Genomic DNA, 9559 nt, shown 5'->3' on the forward strand with positions numbered 1-9559 from the left:
TTAGTTGAATATTTTCTCAAGAGTGTACTAATATCTGATATCTATTTGATCTATTAAGACAAAAAAGGTTATGTACCCGCGCGTTGCGGCGAGCAGGCATGCTTGGTATGTAGTACGATTAGAATGAATAACAATATTACATACAACAAAGCAAGTGAATCAATTTCCAACACCGCTTTAATTTCTACGGCTCCTTTGCCTTTTTCTTGTACTCGTTTTCTATATGCTCCTTTTTCAGGCAATGTAGCCTCGAACTTGCTTCAATTTGCTTCATTGTGTTCAATTCGCTTCTTAAATCTAGCTATTAAGTCAAAGTCAAACCCATCATTGACTCAAACCAATGTTTGAAGGTTTCAACCCGGTTTTGGACGGTTACTGTTGGAAAATTTGTTACGTGTGCATTAGTAGGTTGTTATGACACAACAAATGCACACTAATAGACATTGATGAATGAGATATCGATGTGTGATTGTGTGTATTTGAAAGAAAATACTGTAGTGGTGTATCCCACATTGGTGGGATGAAAAACTTGTGCCTTGTTTTTCCTCTATAAATAGAGAGGTAAACTAAGTTGCAACACACACTAAACCTTACACACAACACAAGCATTGTTGCAAGGTTTTTCCAACTTCTTCTTCTTCTTCTACATTTCTGGTTTCTTTTATTCGAACTTTTTTCTGGTTTACGGTTAAATCCGGCAGTACTACTGCTCCGGCTGTTATACCCTGGGAAACAACGAGTTCTCTTGGGAGACTCGAAATATTGTTTTAAGGGCCCCGTGTTCAACATGATCCTCAGCCAAACCATTTATATTTTTTTTCCGTATTGTATTTGGTTTATTTCTTTGGTTCTGTATTGTATTTCAGATTCTTGTATTGTATTGTATGAGTAATAAAACTGTTTGTTAATTTTTTGTTTATTTACTCAATTCACGAATTCGGTTCCTACAATCTTAAAACAATATTTTTAAAACCGTTTCGTGAAAACTTTGTTTAAATTTTCAGAAACTATTCTGTTTTGATCCAAACCAGTTTTGTTTCAAAATAGTATATGTTTTAAAAACAGTTTTTTCTTTTCTGTTTTGGTCTCAGAATCAAGAATTGGATCTTCAAAGTTGGACTTAGACAGATTCGTTCTTGGTTTAACATTCTGAAATCAGAAAAAGCTCCTTTTTGGGCTGTTTTTGGCTATCTAGCACGAGATAGCTTATCGTGAAAACTTTGTTTAAATTTTCAGAAACTATTCTATTTTGATCCAAACCAGTTTTGTTTCAAAATAGTATATGTTTTAAAAACAGTTTTTCTTTTCTGTTTTGGTCTCAGAATCAAGAATTGGATCTTCAAAGTTGGACTTAGACAGATTCGTTCTTGGTTAGCATTCTGAAATCAGAAAAGGCTCCTTTTTTGGGCTGGTTTTGTTATCACGCACGAGATAAAGCTATCTCGCACGGGATAAATTTATCTGGCAAATTTCAGAATTTTCTGAATTTTTTTTCTAAGTTACTAACTTGGTCTGTGTTGCAAGAATGACATGACCAACCCCAAACACTTCTAATGCTACCCTGCTGTCCATTTGACCACCCCAGCCAATGTGGGAGCGACCACAATGGCTAACCATGCTGAAAAACCCGAAAAGTTCACGGGTGTCCACTTTAAGAGGTGGCAGCAGAAAATGTTTTTCTACTTGACAACCTTGAACTTAGCACAGTTCTTGGAGAAAACAGCCCCCATACCCACTGCCCAAGATGATGCCCAAAGTGTGAGTGCTTTGGACGCTTGGAAACATTCTGAATTTCTATGTCGCAATTACGTGCTCAATAGTTTGGCGGATCCATTAACGTCTATTGTGGGATAAAGTCTGCCAAAGAACTATGGGAGTCTTTAGACAAGAAGTATAAAACCGAAGATGCGGGAACAAAGAAATTTGTTGTGGCCCGTTTTTTGGACTTTAAAATGGTTGACTCCAAGACTGTGATCACCCAAGTCCAAGAACTACAAGTTATACTTCATGAAATTGTAACATCCTAAATTTTATAATATTGAATAAAGAAAGTTACGTTTAGTGATTTCGCGTTATTAATTAATTAATATCGAGTTAAGTACGGATCATGGACTTAGATTAATTAAGGTGGACTAAGTGGTAATGGGCTTTAGGTCCGTGGGCTTCAAGGGGTATAAATACCCTCTTAAACCAACCTAAAACCTTAAACCCTCATTTATATCCATCCAAATCTCTACACACTCAAAAACACACACCACCATATTTCGGCCGAGAGAAAGAGAGGTGAGGTCCGAGCAAGCACACGCGATTCAAGATAGATACGAGATCTAGAGTTCCTAAACAAGCTAACCAAGATCGAACGAGCACAAAAGGTATGTTCTTGACCTTTAAAGTTTACGTTTTATTGAACGTTTAGCCTTGAAGCTTGAAACGGTGATAGATCGGGTCTAAACGAAACGTAAAGTAGCGAACTTGATTCTAGGACGAACCTAGTAAACCCATAAACATGTATGGTTCGTTTAAGATAAACCGTAGATCTTGTATTGAACGTTCATGAAATTAAAGGTCCAAACTTTACGTGTTTTCGGGTCAAATCTTATCCAAAAACGACCATAGGAATGATCGCGGGTTAGTCAAATACCATACCCATGGATTTCTCAGTAAAACGATGATGATTTTGGGGGATTAAGATTGAACAGAGGCGCAGCTGGGCAACTTCGCCTGCAAGCTAATTTCGCCCAGCCATAACTTCGCCTGCAAGCTTAACTTCGCTTGCAAGCAAGTTCGCCTAACTGATAACTTCGCTTGTTGACAAGTTCGCCTATAATTAACTTCGCTGGACCCCAAGTTCGCTGATGTCTAACTTCGCCTGCAATTAACTTCGCCTGGTGATAAGTTCGTTTAATGTTAAGTTCGCTTAACACTAAGTTCGCTTACAGTAAGTTCGCTTAATGTTAAGTTCGCTTGATGTTAAGTTCGCTTAACACTAAGTTCGCTTACAGTAAGTTCGCTTAATGTTAAGTTCGCTTATTGTTAAGTTCGCTTAATGATAAGTTCGCTGGAGTTAGCAAATTGGAAAATAAATTAAAAACCTAATGAAAAATGTGTTAAGAAAGTTAATGGAAATAAAATTTTTCCAAGCTGTCGACCCCAGCCAGGGGCTCTGCCCCTTGGACCCTGCTAGGGGCTGCCGCCCCTAGACCCCGCTGCCAGGGGCGCTGCCCCCGGACCCCCGTTCGTTGTGGGTTATATAAAGATATAAATACAACATGAGTAGTAGTAGTAGTTAATTGATACATGTAAATATTATACAGTTAGCCGTGCACAGCTCAAGAAGGGAATAACAATTAACGGAGAGCGTAACAGGATTCAGGTGAGTTTCTAGCCCCACTTCTGTGTTATGTTTTCGGGGCTGTGTACATACTCGATATGTTTGTTAGTACACTTATCCTAAGTGATAAGTGTATGCCTTATATGAATGATGTGAAATGTATGAATGATTGCTTGTTAGTACGTGAACGATCTTCGGATATTGCACGTACTGTCAAATTGTAGTGTTATGTATAAGGTAAGTATAATGTATTTGCTTATATGTATGAATGCGATAAAGTTAACAAACGAAGGAAAGGCATGGTTGTATGGTAACGAAGAGGGACCAGACCCTAATAATATATGTGATGTCAGGGACCAGACCTTATAATATCTGTGATGTCAGGGACCAGACCCTTATAATATCTGTGAGGTTATAGGGCGAAAGGCTCTTTAAAACATATGATTATGTATGTAAAGAAAGTATGAAGGTAAGAATGAAAGTATATGCACTTATGTGTGTATGAAAGAAAGTTAAGAGGTTAAGTATGAAATGTAAGAAGGTATTGTATGAGTATGTGATTAACTAGAACTCACTCAGCGTAGCTGACTTTTAGTATGCACGCATGTGAGTAGAATGAGGCAGGTAGCTTGAGGATGACACATGGCAGAGTTGGACGAAGCTGGCATCTGAAGATTTTGCTATGATATTTTATTTTAAAAGACAATGTTTTGTTTTCATATGACTATGAATGCTCGATAAGACAAGAATTATGGTTATGGAATGTAATGGTCTGAATGTTTTTAATGTTCCGCGAATGTTTTAATTAACTCTGATATTTAGAACTGCGTTTATGAGTAAATCCAACACGAAAGTAGGGCTACCGGTAACGGGGCCTTACAGAAATTCATGCCGAGGGTATGACACTTAGTGAAACGTTCCAAGTTACAGCCATAATTGAAAAGTTGTCTCCTAGTTGGGTTGAGTTTAAGAATTATCTTAAGCACAAACGAAAGGAGATGACTATTGACAAAATTAATTGTTCGTCTTCGAATTGAGGAAGACAATAAAACGGCTCAAAAATCAACTCACGTGGAGCCAATGGCTAAGGCCAACATGGTTGAACTTGGACAATCTTCTAAGGGGGGCATAAGGGTAAGGGTAAAATGAATAAGGGAAAGGGAAAGGTGAACCTTGGACCGAAGAAGGAGGCTTTGAAAAAGAAACCTCAATCTTCAAACTTCCAAGGTGTTTGTTACAATTGTAATGAGAATGGCCATCGTGCGAACCAATGCAAGAAGCCTAAGCGTGAGCGTGCGCATATGGTGGATGAAAATGGTGAACCGTTGGTGGCAATGATCACCGAGGTCTCGGCAATGATTGAAGAAATCAATCTTGTGGGGGACAAACCGCAAGGATGGTTCATTGATACGGGTGCGACCCGTCATGTGTGTGGTGACAAGACCCTCTTTAGCACCTTTAAGGAGGCAGCTAGTGATGCTAAGTTGTTTATGGGGAATCAAGCAACGGCGACATCAAGGGTGAAGGGAATGTGATCTTAAAGATGACTTCGGGAAAAGAGCTTACTTTGAGCAACACTTTGTATGTGACCGAAATTCGTAAGAATTTGGTTTCGGGTTGGTTGCTTAATAAGTTTGGTTTTCGTTTAGTGTTTGAGTCGGACAAGTTTGTCTTGACTAAGCGTGGAATGTATGTTGGTAAGGGCTATGCCCTCAATGGTATGTTTAAACTTGATGTAACCATGATTGGAAATGAAATGAATAAGGCATCTACTTCTACTTATATTATTGGGTCTTTAAATTCAAATGTTTGGCATGGTAGATTAGGACATGTAAATTTCAATTCACTTCGTCGTTTAATTAAATTAAAAAGCATACCAACATTCCACATTGATACAAACTCGAAATGTGAATCATGTGTTGAATCCAAACTTACAAGATCATCCTTCAAATCGGTTGAAAGAATAACCGAAACACTTGATTTAATTCACACCGATGTGTGCAATTTAAAAATGTGCCCAACAAGAGGGGGAAACAAATATTTCATCACGTTTATTGATGATTGCTCAAAATATTGCTATGTATATTTACTTAAAAGTAAAGATGAAGCAATAGAAAAATTTATCTTGTTTAAAAATGAAGTTGAGTTACAACTTAACAAGAAAACTAAACGTGTGAGAAGCGATCGAGGAGGTGAACACGTTTCACCATTTGCGGATTTATGCGCACAAAGTGGCATAATACATGAATTAACCCCTCCTTATTCTCCACAATCAAATGGCATGGCGGAACGAAAGAACCGTACATTGAAAGAGATGATGAATGCCATGTTGGTTAGTTCTGGGGTGAGCCATGACATGTGGGGGGATGCCATTTTAACGGCAAATTATCTTTTAAATAAGATACATCTCAAGAATAGGGACGAGACTCCTTATAAGTTATGGAAGGGAAGAGAACCTTCATACAAATACATGAAAGTGTGGGGGTGCCTAGCTAAAGTCACCGTACCACCTCCTAAAGCTCTTAGGATTGGTCCCAAAACTGTTGATTGCATTTTCATTGGATATGCTCACAATAGTAGTGCACATCGGTTTTTGGTACATGAATCCAAAAATCCAAATGTACACGTAAACACTTTCATGGAGGCAAGCCCCAATACTGTCTCGTATTTTGAGCACGTGTTTCCTAAGTTAGGACACACACATGAGGCCTCATCATCACGAGCGAATGATGTAGGTGCAAGCTCGTCAACACAAAATGACGACTTGGTTCATGAAGGAACACATGAACGGCCCGAGACTGAGGATGGTGATTTAAGACGAAGCAAAAGACAAAAGGTTGCAAAATCCTTTGGTCCTGACTTCGTAAGCTTTATGGTTGAAGGTGAACCTAATACCTACCATGAAGCGATGACCTCACCTGAAGGACCTCAATGGAAAGAAGCAATCAAGAATGAAATTGATTCGATCTTACAAAATCATACTTGGGAATTGGTAGATCTTCCAGTTGGTTGCAAACCACTTGGATATCGTTGGATATTCAAAAAGAAGATGAAAGCCGATGGAAGTATTGATAAATACAAGGCGAGGCTAGTGATCAAAGGTTTTAGACAAAAGGAAGGTCTGGACTATTTTGATACTTACTCACATGTAACACGTATAACCTCTATAAGGTTGGTGCTTGCAATCGCGTCTTTACGAAGCTTGGAAGTGCACCAAATGGATGTAAAAACGGCTTTTCTAAATGGTGATTTGGAAGAAGAGATATACATGGAGCAACCTGAGGGTTTCTCCGCCCCTAGTCAAAAGGGCAAAGTATGCAAACTCATCAAGTCTTTGTATGGCTTGAAGCAAGCTCCAAAACAATGGCACCAAAAGTTTTACCAAGTCATGATTAGCAATGGTTTCAAAATTAATGAGTGTGATAAATGTGTTTATGTTAAAAACACAAATGGAGGTTATGTTATTTTATGTCTTTATGTGGATGACATGCTTATCATTGGGAGTAATGATAAAATGGTTCAATCTACAAAAGACATGTTAAAGGCACGATTTGACATGAAAGACATGGGTTTAGTTGATACTATTCTTGGAATAAAAATCATTAAAACCAAAGAAGGTCTTACTTTGAGTCAAGCACACTATGTCGACAAGATTCTTGAAAAATTCAACAAGGAAGACAAGCGAGTGGCTTGTTCTCCTGTTGACACTACTCTACATCTATGTAAAAATAGAGCTGAACCGGTTGCTCAATTAGAGTATCCAAGAATCATTGGAAGTCTAATGTATCTCATGACATGTACGAGACCCGATTTAGCATACGCGGTGAGTAGGCTAAGTAGATATACTAGCAATCCAAGTTTTCAACATTGGAAAGCTATTATAAGGGTGCTTAGGTATATAAGATACACAAGAGACTATGGTTTGCATTATACCAACCATCCAGCTATGATCGAAGGGTATACTGATGCGAACTGGATTTCAGATATGAAAGATTCCAAATCAACAAGTGGGTACGTGTTCTTACTTGGTGGGGCAACAATATCTTGGAAATCATCCAAACAAACTGTAATTGCTAGATCCACAATGGAGTCTAAATTCATTGCCTTAGACAAATCTGGGGAAGAGGCAGAATGGTTACGTCAATTCGTGGAAGACATTCCACAATGGCCAAAGGCGTTGTTGGCAATCTGCATACACTGTGACAGTGAGTCTTCAATTGGTAGATCTCAACGTTCAATGTATAATGGCAAATCAAGGCATATGAGACGTAGACATAACACGATACGACAACTACTGTCAACGAGTGTTATCACGATTGACCATGTGAGGTCAGAAGATAACATTGCAGACCCGTTAACAAAAGGCTTAAGCACGGATAAATTTTATAAGTTGTCGAGAGGAATGGGACTAAAGCCCAAGATAAAGGAAGTATGAGGGAAACCTAACTTAGCAGACTGGAGATCCCAAGAGCTAAGTTCAATAGACAAACTTAATCATATGACCAGAGGCAGTCACTGTGGGGGAGTACCCCAAAACCAAAGGGAGTCTTGAACTTCCTAATCCTTTCTCCTAGGGGAGTACCCTAAATTATTAACGTGTTTAAAGAGTAAAGATGAATGCGATATTGATACTTTAAAATGTGTATAAAATGGCTATAAAATGTGTAGTTGAGAACTTGAACATTGGTGAAATGGGCAAATGAGTTTATCCCGCATTGGTAGAATGATACACATGTGAATGACTTATAAAGAGGAGATGCTCAAAAGTTTACATTATTGTATGGCAACTGACAAGACACATTAGGTGGCCTTAGCAAGGGTTTGAACACCAGATGCGCATTGATGAAGAGCGCAATGTGGTGTTTTGATGGCGTACTTTGCAAGCTAGAGAGTCGTCTTATTAAGCATCAAGTTGCATGAGCTTGCTGTGCACCAAGTGTTAAGCATAATCATAACCAGAAGTTAATGTATGTTGAAAAAGTGTCATGATCAAGTTCATTATACTCATCTATATGATGAGAAGGTTGGATGGAATACCACCACAAATTCCGAAATTTGTTTTAGCTACTCGTGTTGAACACGAATCCTCAGCGACCACCTAATTTACTTTGTTTTCTTTCGTTTCGGTCATTTCGCTTTATTATTATTATTATTATTTATAATTTGTTTATCTACTTCATTTCATTTTGGTTTAACTCATTTAAATAGTTGTAGCATTTTCTTCCTTATATTGTAACTAGTATTTACACCCGCTGGCGTTGCGGTGGGACGTTTGTTAATAAAACTAACCGGTTAGGCGTAAAACCATTAAAAAACTAACAACGCCCACACACACGTCACCACAAAACCGGTCTTTGATTTAACATTTAAGACTTTTATACAAAAATGAAACCACCCAATATGCTTCATCAACACAAACCCTATCATCTGTGCCGCCATGATGATAGTTCTATTTACATGTGATGTTTTTTCATCATAGCTATTGAATACAAAAGTGTGCCTGTAGTGTTTTATACATATTTATAATTAGAGAAGCATGTTAATGATTACAAAACACTTCCTTTGTTGTGGTTGCATGTTAGCTTCTGCTTCCCTTATTTTCCCAATGCAACCATAAGTTTGATTACAAAATACTTGCTACACTTGCTACTATGCGGCCATGCCCCTTTTCTTAAAAAACTTCCATAGATTGCCCTATGCCTTTTGCTTTTTGTCCCTTTGCTTCATTATCTGGGAGCCAATATTTGCCTGGTATTAAGTTTTATTTTAGGTGCTTACTATGTAGGTTAGAAGCTACCTGTAGACATTTTATGTTGTCATTGGCTAGGCTGGCGTTTTAGTTGGAATAGCAGAGTTTGTCACTGCTGTGGTGTGTAGAGCAAGTGCCCTCTACTTTCATGTATAACAACACAAATTAGATGCTCCAAAACAGTTTTACCTAAATTGAACTAAATAGATTAACATAACCTACAAAGTCAAACAAATAAATAGAACAAAACAATATAAAACTGCATACCTAAAGCAACAGTCATTTACTCCTTCAACTCAGACTATCAGAATCCGAAATCTCTGCACGACTACGATAAAAAACGTCATTGCTCCCTCCATGTGCCAAAAGCCGATTACGAATGTCGTTCAAAAATTCAACCTTAAGGAAGAAAATACATATGCAAAGTAAACTCTAACAAAACATACTTTGACAGAGAAGAAAGGCTGAGCAAGGAGGAT

This window comes from Bidens hawaiensis, unplaced genomic scaffold (assembly GCF_021521415.1).
Source record: "Bidens hawaiensis isolate Kalapana, Puna unplaced genomic scaffold, B.hawaiensis_p1.1 tig00011343_1, whole genome shotgun sequence".
NCBI lineage: Eukaryota > Viridiplantae > Streptophyta > Magnoliopsida > Asterales > Asteraceae > Bidens > Bidens hawaiensis.